The sequence below is a fragment of the Tyto alba genome, unplaced genomic scaffold (assembly GCF_018691265.1).
Source record: "Tyto alba isolate M040663 unplaced genomic scaffold, T.alba_DEE_v4.0 Super-Scaffold_2, whole genome shotgun sequence".
In the NCBI taxonomy this organism is placed as follows: Eukaryota; Metazoa; Chordata; class Aves; order Strigiformes; family Tytonidae; genus Tyto; species Tyto alba.
The window spans coordinates 61,302,719-61,314,779 of NW_024881282.1; positions in this window are offsets into that span (position 1 = coordinate 61,302,719).

The window sequence follows — 12,061 nt, forward strand, 5'->3', positions numbered from 1 at the left end:
AAACAACTGAAATTTGAAAATATAATAAAAGAAAACAATAATTCTACATAGGAGAAGAAAAAAACTTGGTCCCATAAGTGATATTTTTCAGAATTAATCTGTGTGTGTACATGCATATATATATTTCTGTGTGTATTTTTTATTCACTCATCTTATACTTCTAATTAAAGAAGCATTAGCAAACCCACAGAAATTATTTGTTACTCTAACTAAAACTCCATTAAAATGGTGTGTCTTCTTTCATTTATCTTTTCCTGTCATTTCTGCTTCATCTGTCTGTCCGTCATAAAAAAAAGATTACCCCAAATATTTGATGGTACTAAATTAAAATGGTTTTATAAGAATAAATTTACTTCTTTAAAAAATCATTTGATCTATCTATTCTTATAATTCAATAGTTAAGAATTTAGTTATAATATCCCAGTGGTAGATAGAACTAAGAGTGTCCTTCATGCTTTGATGTTAATCCATTTCTGACATTAATTTATCGAGGTAGATGAGTAATCTCAAGGCTTCTGAAGTTTGCATAGTTTCATTCACTGAAATGTGGAATGCTTTTTACTTCCAAATGCACACTCTCAAACTCCCTCCAGTTTAATGTAATATTTATCTGAACATATAGAAAGAGTGTCGTTGGATATGTTGCAAGGTTAGGAGACACTTCAGGTGAACTTCATGGCAATGTAATTCTTTTCAATTAGAGCAGCAGACTTCACTTCGCTCTAAACAACTTCCTTTGTATATATAAACTTTCTGGGTATAAGAAAATACATGCTATATAATAGCCTAGTCTAACATAATGCTTAAGATGAATTAAGACCTCATATACCCTACTGAAAAAACATGTTATGCATTTAACAGCGTATGCCAATACTTGATGTGTACTGATGTTGAAATGGTAATGAGAAATGCAATTTCTTGTGTCACAGAGTGTCAGTTTTGAAAGTTAAGAAATACAATGGTAAATAGCAAAAAATAACCACCTTCATAAAGAAACAACAGAGAACATGGTTGTCTTCACTGATGGTAAAGCTTCAGTGTAATGATAGCAACTTCTCTGTGGGAATCCCTCAGTTTCATTTGGAACACTAGAAAATTGTTAATTTTTTGTTTTAGTTTCATTTTTTGTCTACAGACAATTTCTACAAGAGTACAGAAATGCCTCCTGTAGAGAACATCTACCTGCAGAAGGATAGACACAGTGACCAGCAATGTTCCTCAGAATCATCATTCTGGGAAGCTGGAAGAGTTTAAAAGAGTTATTTTTTTCCCTACATTAGTGTATTAGCCTCAAATAAATTAGACAGAGACAATTAGGTAATAGAAAGGGCATAAAAGCCCTTAGGAAAGGAGCAATCAATTAATGTCTAAAATTTTGAATACTCAGCTTATATTAAAGCTGTAAGAGAGCATGTGAGAAGGTCTCTCACTTTTTCACTTTCTCTGCTCTCAAATCCTAACACAGACTACTCCATGCATGACTGCAAATATGCATGGCATGCCCATTATTTTAATAAGATGGATCAAGGACTGAATCCCTCCAGAAATACCTGTTTTCTAACTGACTGTGTGAGAAATGGGTCTTGTTTGACATACGCATGCTGATTTTTTGTTTCACATTTAAGGTTACAAATGAAATGAAAGCCGAACATTAACAGTGATCTCAACAGGTACCGCTTTATGGCTCTGTACTAGTTCCGAATTTCTGTTTGTGACAATCACAGCTGAGCTTTAGAAAGGCATGTGGATTTGACAGGATCATTTTGACTATAAGATATAAGCCAGATCTGCCATGGAAATTTAAAAGACACTTTACACACTGCAGTCTGACTTTTATGTTATTTAACATGTCAAAGGGCTTAAAGAAGAATGTCAAGCTTGACACTGAAATGTTTTCTTTGCCTGACGTAAAGAATGTCCTCCCTGTAAAGACAGAAACTGATTCATAATCAAACTTCAAGGAACTAACTCATGTACTAGACTGGGCCTTCATGGAGCTTTAATTTCCAAAGCAACTAACTGAAGAAAAGAAAACCTTTCACTGAAACAAAAAGTGCAGGAAACGTATGCACTTGTTAATTCCTTTATATATCAAGTATTCTGATACCTGATATTAAGAGCACTGCTGGGAGTTATAAAACAGTTCTGAAAAGTTTAGATTTATATATGGCATTTATATTCAAGTTACATGAGATATGTATTGAGTTTAATGAAATGTTTGACAATCAGAATTCATCAGTATCTGACAGTAAAATTCATACTATAAGTGACTGTAATGTAGCATTAGTTCATACAGAATGAATACTGTCTGCACTGTGTTAGCTGGGAAAAGATGATCATAACATATTAGTGTCAAAAATTGTGAAATTAGAACCTTGAAGACTGTAACTATTGCAATTATGAAAGCTACCTTGGCAAAAAAAAAAAAAATATACAGCATACTCATAAAACATTACATTGGCACATATACTATCGTTACTGAGGCATATTTAGACCCCTTACAGTTCTATAGAAATATGGAGACTTGTGTGTTATTACATGTACCATTAATGACCATTGACTTACACAATTTTTATTTATTTTCTCTAAATTGCTGACAAGGCTTTAAGTTTTCTCTGCAACACAGGAGAGAAAAAATTGTTATTACCACCACCCAGCCCTAAGGACAATGTTGAGGTTACAGACAGAGCAAGAGACCGGTTTCTCCTAAATTGGAATTCTGCCTTGAACCGATATCCGTAAAAGCCTTTCCCTCTGCACTGAACAGATGAAGACTCTGAGAAGCTAAGATGTTAGTTTAGATAGCTTAAACATCTAACATAAGATATGCAGTGCAGTTACAGCCTTAGAAGCTTGTCTTTGTATTACTACAGTCTATAGGACAGCAATATATTCAGCACATGAAGACATGGTCAGAAGATGGAAGTTAAACTCCACAGGAAATCCTGGGAAGCACTGAGGCACAGTGGCTTACAGCACAACAATGGATTGTCACCCAGCAGTGTCCTATGGGCTCTCATACAGCAATGGATACACTTCATCTTGTCAAGAAATTGTGGGAACAGGTAAGGGGGGAAGAGGACTTGTGCTAACTCTGTGTGCATGCATTTCATCCATTTGGAGGCTAATCCAATGTTTTCTGATGACAAACGGTTCTATATCCAATTTCATTTGTATGAAACCTAGAGGAATTTTTGCACTGATCAGTAGCTAGAAACGGCCCAAGTCAGACTACAATCTAGCTCTAATAATTCACAAGGTTTGCAGATAGGCTTCTCAAAGCTGTCAGTGCCAGCATCAGAGCTCAGCATGCTCAGATCTGGTGCTGTCCCCTGAAGCCATGGCAGACATTGTTCCCCACAGGAAGACTGATGAGTGACTAAGGGAGTTAAAGAATGACTCTCAACAAGAAAGAAGTAGTGTCAAATTTTAAAACACTGTAAATCCAGCCAATCGATTTTCTGACCCTTTAAAATTATTTTCTGGCTAGCATCACTCGTGTGGAGATTTGAAAGAAAGCAATACCCTTCATCAAACAAAAATTGCAGAATTAATTTCAAAGGGGCTCGCTGTGGTGACTGAAGCTAGAATTTGGCAAGTATAAATACATGTTTTTCCTAAATCTAGTTATATTTAAACCTATTTTCAGCAGATAGAGACAGCAAGCTTAAACATTTATGCTAGTCTGAAGCATTATCAATGCATATGCAGCCTTCTGAATGTCTTCTGTATCCTGACTATTTACCGTACAGTTACTTAGAGTGTATCACATGGAGCATCTTTATGCTTATTGCTATATATACGGCAATAATTGTTTCCATGTCAGATCTCTCTCCTCTCCTGTTTTAGTGGATATTCTCACTTCCTTCTGCCAGTTCACCTCCCTAATACTCATTGCCAAGGAACCTGCCGTACCATCCATTAATACTGAATTTTTCTACACATTTGAGAGTCCTAGACTCAGAATGGCTAGATACCTCGTTTAGATGAAGACCACTGTCTGGAGGTCTTTAGTAGTGACTACCTCTCTCTTAACTTATTTTAGTTTCAGTTTATCTTACAAGCAACCAAAGTTATCTCCCTCAAAAATACTGGATGACATCACTGTAATGACTACCTTGGTGCATTAGCTTGGTTCAGGAATCTCTTCTCCCCTTCCTCAAATCTAGAAAACTACCTGACCCGTACTTGAAAAACATATACCCAGTGAGTTTGGTATTGGTGTTTGAGCCCCTCATTGAACACGGATTGGTGCTGCCCTTCTGTGTTCCATCTGACAGCAGTCTGAATCCTGCCCTCTGCCAGATGAATGCAGGAACAGGAAGAAAAGGACAGGAGCAGAAGCCCTTTTCCAATTCATCCTTCAACAACAACAACAAAAATGTAACCCCTTTGAGAACAATCTCTCCAGTGTTTGGCAGCCTATGTGGAAAATCAAAAACCACTTTTAACAGTGCTTACTGGTACGAAGAAAATAACAATATTTTAATATTTATAGACAAAACTCTCTTCATCTTTCGGTAAAAGACATTTCAAAGTAGACAATTAATTTGACACACTGTGGCCTGCAGTATGCAATGGAACGCACCTACTCTCCTCTTTTGTTTATTTCAGACTCTAGTACAAGCTACTTCTGCAAGAGAAAATTGTTCAATAATCTCAATGACTAAGTTAAATTGATTTTTTTAAACCAAAGTATTAATAGTTCAAATGTGTACCATTTAAAGAATTATAATATTATATTAATTCTGAGCAACTATGCTTATTTTGGCTGTCACCTTTCTTTTAAACCTTTCTTTTAATCAATAAGGTATTTAAAAGAGAAGAAAAAGTTGATCATTAAGAAATCCCATACATACTCATTGAGAGTCCTTAAGTGAGTTGAAGTGGTTTATTTTAATATTTAAAATTACTTACCAGATATTTATGCTAGTCTAGAATACAAATATTGCACAATTTTAACCCTAGAAAATCCCCTGTAAAAAAAAAAAAAACAAACAAACAAACAAAAGAATTTAAGATAGTGAAATAATTAAATTGTCAACAAAAAGATGACATGTGAATATGGGGCATATTTGTTGCAGAAGAAGAAAATAATTGTTCAGGAAGGACTTAAAAAAAACACAGGAATAAATACTCCTGGGTTATTGATGGTCAGTAGTAAATTCATTGTCAGTTTGAGAATTTCTTATTACGTTTATGTTTGAATCTCACAGGCATGCTTTTTAAAAGAATACCTGAAATAAAGCCAGCTAGGAAAACCCAACTGATCCCTCCAACACTGGGTTCCTTCAGGTAGTTTCTTATCCAAATATTACCAACAGAGCTGAATGTATTACCTTGATTAACATAAGAGCTCTCTATATGGTGGGATATACAAGTGGGTAAAAGGAAGGCATAAGCTGGCTGAGAGATGAGAAAAATAGAATATCCACTCAGGTGTCTGTATTATCCCCTCATCCATGAGGCATATGCCCAGCAGTTCCAGCACTGATGGCAGTTTAGTCTCTTGAAATCAGTGGCAGATCTAAAGGTTTTTACCAGGATGGGGCCTTAGAAAATTCTGCAAGGCAAGTTTGTGTGCGCATACAGACAGGCATATAATGCAACAGAGAGTTTCAGAGAACAAGACTGTGCAAAATATAAAAAGTGTAGGTCACTCATTATCAAAATAATATTAACAATACGTGAATGTTTAGTTGTTATATGCTGGAAAGTAAAAATATTCATTGCTTGTAAAGGACTTTGTAACTCTCCAGTGATCCCTCCTTTGCACTTGGCCTCGGTTCCCCCCACACCCATCCCAGCAAACCTGGGGATAGCCAGAGAAATTCCCATGGAGGGCTACTGTGCATGTGCAGATTCATCAGGACTCTCCTACACATTTAAACATTATCAAGTAATAAAAAAAGCTATAGAAACTTGCTACAAGTTGCAACAGGTATCCTGAGAGAGATGCCTGCTTGAAAGAAATCCACTGGTTGTTCTGTCACCTTGACAGAAAGGTTTCTCCCTGGTCCATCCCTTTGAAGGTGCCACTGACCCACAGTTTCTCCTTGAATCCTCTTGCTTTCTTCAGAAAGCATTTCTTAATAACAGCAAAAATAACATTTTCAAAGTTGCTTACAGGATACAATTTGCTAAAATTCCTTTCAGAAATAATGCCTTCAAGTTTCCAGTAAAATACCATAAATGGAGGAAAGTAAGAATGCATGACATTTTGAAAAAGGTGACATCCTCTGACTTTCTCTTCTCAGCCTGTTGTCTTTTTGTTGTATTATACTTAGTCAATATTTCTGCTTTATCTGTGTAGGCATCTATCAGTTATTTAGTTGCAGATATGTATGAATTATGAACCACAGTCCTATCTGTTACTTTAATTTACAGGAGACTCAAATTTTGATTAACATCATTAATACATGGCATTCTAGAGTAGTGTGATTAGTTCTGAATAAAATATCAGGAAACTTTACCATTATTTAATTGATTATACCATCTTACTAGACTAAAAATTTTCAGTTTCACTTACTAGTGAAAAACCTTCAGTTTAAAACAGTGTGTGTGTTGGACTTCAGCTCTGAAATTGTTTTCCCTTGGCTTGTTTATGCTCAAGTATAAATCAGTAAGAAGTAAAACTGAGATCCATTTCTGAATGTACAAGTCAGTTCATCTGCATGAACTGTTTGCACATTCACACTCAGCTACAGTATATAGCTCCAAAAATCACCCATTTGGCCTCAGATCCTTTATTTATAGGAACATGTTTCTATAGAAAGAATATAAGACAAAAGTTGAGATAACAAAGCACAAACAAGCCTTCCAGCAGTGCAAGGGACATCATGTAGAACCTTTTACAGATATATCAGTTTTCATTCTAGGTCTTTTGACACTCTATCTCCATTGAGAAATATTCAGCCATTGCACTATTTTAACATTTTTTTTTTTTTTAATTTCTAAAATGACACATTCTTGTGGCAACACTGTCCATTAGCTTTCTCTCACAAAAGAGGCTCTTCTTTCTCCTTATTGTTGACTGTGAGATATTTATACAGAGCAATAATTTGCCCTTTTATCTTTCATTTTCTACTTAGCTGTTGCTTAAAAAGAGAATTAAGGTATTGTTTGGTAGATGGTAACAGCATCAGCTAAAAATGGACCTGTTCCTTAAAGTTACATTTCCTTTTCATCTATGACTGGATAAATTTATCATACATATGCTATCACTTGACCTAAACAATAAACAACTGGAAGGAGTCTTAAATCGGCTAGACTCTGGAAAAAAATATATAGGCTTTTTACTGTAATTGATTGTGCTACTGAGATTAGAATTGTTGAAATCAGAATTTAAGCCTTCATTTATCAGACAAAAAGCTAGCTAGATGGAAAGGAACTAAGTAATTACCTCAGCAACTCATCTGTCAAACCTTTCACAATTCTTCAACAAGGGTGTACTGAATGGAGACTCCAATGCACAGCAAAGAGTAATTGCAACATGAAAAAGTGATGCTCATTTTTGTGGATCCACATTTAACAGAACTGTGTTTTTTAAGCTGTCATTCCATATTTAGTTTTCTCCTTTATCCTGTATTGCCCTAAAACATATAAACAAAACGTACTTAGATACTGCATGAATTAGTAGCCACTCTAAAACCAGAGAGATTACCATCAGCAATCAGTGGTGCAATGTAATGACAGTTTAGCAAATTCCTGACCTGCATTTATTTTAAGTAATTTTAAACTCCAACTGAGAAGCAAAAATCAAAGGAAACTGGGGTAAAAGATACAGAAGCATCTTAAAAGTGATTCTTCAAAGGAGTCTCAAATTTAACTATGGTATTTTAAAAGTATTTGATTAAACAGAATCACAATTCATTTTAATCACAAATTTACTTCTGAACTAGAAAGACTACTTGAGTAGAAGATGTTGAGAAATTCATTTTACAGATTACAGGCTAAAGATTTGGCAAAGAACTTGGTCCTTCAGATGAGAAGTCAAATGGAATCAAAGCACCCAAGTCCCAGATTGTGACTTATAAATCCAATCACTGTTATTAAACTTCATTCTATTTTTCTTGCCCTAGAACCTCATCTTCGATCACTGAGACCAGAAGTCTTATCATTATTATTTGAACATGGTCGTTACACACCAGTGAGATCATGCTTCTTATAAAACAAATATTTGGTTACATTCTTTTGAAAAGACCCCTAGGCTCTTTTAAGCAAGATGGTAATGCCTCCTAGTCCAAAAGAACTGGAACCAGAAATTCCTTTCAAACTCTAAATAATGAGCCCTATTTCCCAAAAAAATGATGCTCAAGGCCTATATGTGGACAGAGGTCATCAGATGCCAGAAAAAGGACAGTCGTAGTCATTCCCCTGGTGCTTTGTCTCTCCTACTAGAGACATCCTAAATATAAGTGGTCTTCTGGTTTGGGTAAGAAGGCTTCTTCCTGTCTATGTCCCCACAGGAGGGTACCTAACTCAGGTTTCTGCTCCAGGTATTACAGTTTAAACAGTCAACACTGAAGCTTCTAATGTGTTCTCATGGGAAGCTTCAAAGTCCTTTACTGGTTTAAGATACAGGTTGCTAAGCACTGAGGTATAATTATTTGGATATTACCATAAAACTATTACAATTAAAGCAAGTAAGCTGATGTGCTGTATGCATTGGCCTTCTGAACCTAACATCATCTCAAGAACTGCAATAAAAAATTCTTCTCAGTGATACCCTAATTTATAGTAACATTTAAATGTGAAGTTACAATGCATGAATGCTTTGTCATGCTCCTGAATTAATATCAGACAGGTCAAAGCATCTGTTAGGAACCACATTCAAATATTGATGGTTTTGAAACGAAAAATTCTAAAATTACAGTGACTCAGTGATGTTCTGAAGCAATGCAATGCACTGAAGAGACAGGGTACAAATTTGGCCAGAAGTGATTTTTGCCAAGCAATAGTTAAAATGTAGCTTACTGTCTCAGATACTGGTTACTCATTATGGCTGATTTGTATCCAATGCCTCACTTTTAGCCATTATTTACTATCAACTATATTTTCAGCTAAGGAAAAAAACCCAGATTTTTATTATTCATCTTTACAATGATATCTGAAAAATTCAGGGCTCTTTGAAATCTTTTTTTTTTTTTTTTTTTAATATATATATATACATGTATATGTGTGTGTGTATATATATATATATATATATAAAATGAAAAGTAACGAAAGTGATAGATGTAAGGTCCCTAGAAGATGGCCTGGATCTTGACTATACAGCCTAAAATCAGAAGAGCATTTGTGTTCCTGTACATTTCAATATTTTTATTTTAACATTTCACAGAGGTCAGATTTTGGGGAAACCAATCTGTCTGTCTCTGAGGTCTCAGACAGATTGCCTTTTGAAAATCAATCTTATCCCTTTCTTCTTTTACTGATTCCCAAACCATACGATGACTACTGTCACACATCTACCCATAATGATATGAGCAATGGAAATCTATAGCTTGAGTCTACTTTTCTGGAGCTGAAAAAGGTATAGACTGTATGACCTACCTGAAGACCAAATAAAGTGCCAAAAAGTGAATCCTGGTCAGACTGAAACAAAGTAACAATGTCTGTGGGTTTTCTCCTCTTTCTCTGTAGTAATGCAGAGATGTACTACAGAGGGCTTTCCCTGCGGTGTCAGAGGGCTGGCTTGGCTGTTGAAACAGCAGAGAAATATTATTACATGTTTATGGTTTTGGAGATAAAAGAATGATACAGAAATACAGAATAGCATATTTGACTTTGCTACTATATTTCTGATGGGCAGAGGACAACTAAAAAAAGTTATATACTAAACATTTAAGTCATGTTTTTAGACAGTTTTGTGTATTTAATCATAAGTGTGGTAAGTCTTAAGGCATAAAATATATATATATAGGTTGTTCTGAACAAAGCACGGAATCCCCACAAATGAGAGTCAAAGAAATTATTTTCTAGGACTTTGAATGACTTTGCAACAGTATCTCAAGTTAAAATTTTAATTCACTTCATATATTTAATAGTCATTTGTTAATTTTGTTTTAACAATAAAATTGTTGTATAATAGTTGCATAAAGAACATTCTTTAATTTTATTATAGAGAAGGCTGCAAAATCTTCATCATGGGTTGAAGATTTATTCTATTACGGCAACCAGTTTGTTTGACTTGAAGATGCACTGTCAAAGATAATAACTTGGAAAAAAAAAATTAAGAATATGTCATAAAAACCTTTTCATCCTGATATGACTGTTAACAATTTCTACATCTAATAAACAGTTAATACACCATCTTCTTTTTCAGGCTTCAATTTACAATTTCTTTAAATATAATATTCCTTTTTTGTAGTTCCCTGTAACATGTCAGGAGCCAACTTATATTTTGGTAGAAAAAGCCAAGTTATTTCTGTGCATGGTAAATGTGTGAAACAATACATCTATCAGCTCTTTGTAGAAAGTCGCTGACTTATCATGTAAATGGTCTCCATAAGATAAATCTAAGCCTTCCACTGTTACTAGCTGCAAACAAAACAAACAAACAAACCAAAAAACCAAACCAAACAAAACAAAAAGGGGATATGCTATGCTGAGGTCATTCCTGAACCATGTGGTGTTTTACTAAGTGATTTGGGGTCAGATCTGTGTGCAGAAGAGACAGAACTTTCCTTAGTTGTAAGAATATGTAGCTCAGTTTGCAACCTCTCAAGCTGCAGGACACAGAGCTCTCCAGGAGGCTCCTCAGCAGGGTCTCGCTGGTCTGTCTGTGCCTGACTCCACAACTCTCACTTCAGGCTGACAGTACAGCAAAGCATTTGCACTGCCCTTACTAGGAGTTTTATTTGTGTATGTGATGTAAGGGCATGCAGGTTTCTGTGGCTGAGCTGTAATCGTCTCCTACATTAGCAATAATCTAGTGACTCCACCAGTTCCTCTTTCCAATAAAAGAGGTTTTTTCCAATAGTCTTACTATTATTCCTGGCTCTAGTGAGCTCACAGATGAGAGCTCATCACACATTCCTCAGGGAAGCTCTTCTGCTGTAAGAATAGATATTTGTATCTTTTCCATTGCCCGAGAGATTTTTCTAAACTTTTCCTTACTAGTATTGCTAAGATCCGATCAGATAATCATAATAATCAAAACTTTAAAGTAAGAGCATTATTCTTAATGTGCCTGGTCCATCAAAGCTCCAGAAAGATGGACGTAAAACAAATTGCACAGAGTCATTTTCCATTATGGAAAAGAGGATTTCACTATGCTCAAGGATTGACAATCCTTCTGGCAGCTCTTTTGGAGGGGAAAAAAAAAAAAAAGTCATTGAGAAAAGCATTTACATACTGTACTTTATATAAAGTACTTATATCAAGAGGGTTTTCTTTAAAAATGGAAAAGATTAATCCTCAAGGAAATTTAATTCTATTACAGAGAAAACATTTTATTTAGTTCTTAATTTTGGAAATAATGATAGAGGTAATTAAGGTAACAATTCCATGCAATTTATTTCCAAGTAAAATTAAGATGTTTACTCTCTAACCTAATTTTTCGTTGAGAGAGAAACTGTTGAGTACTTCCTCCTACTGAACAACAGCTTAATATGAGTTGGATCTAATAGAAGACCTGGGCATATGGAGCTTCCAGCACCTCAAGGGCTGCAAAGATAATTATTTCTTGTAAACAGTGCAACAAATCCTGATGCTGTTGAGCCGTTCATAGTCCTAGCTCACATATACACTGTGGTGAGGTTCACAGACAATATATTTCCCACCAGACTTACCCAAAGGTCTCACTACATGAGTTGTTTCCCAAGTATTCAAAATGTGAATACAGTGGAAGGAGAAATCTGCTGCCCATGACAGCAACTATTATGCACATTACTGCAACAAGCAGCATGTAGGAAACATACTCTCAAGACATTGCTCCAAATCCAACTGTGTTCCTCAAAACAATTATCTTCTGGTCCAGCTGACCACCCACATAGGCTACTGGGTTTTGCTTTTCTCTTAAGGTATTTATTAGGTATTTAATTCCTCTATACTTTACCTG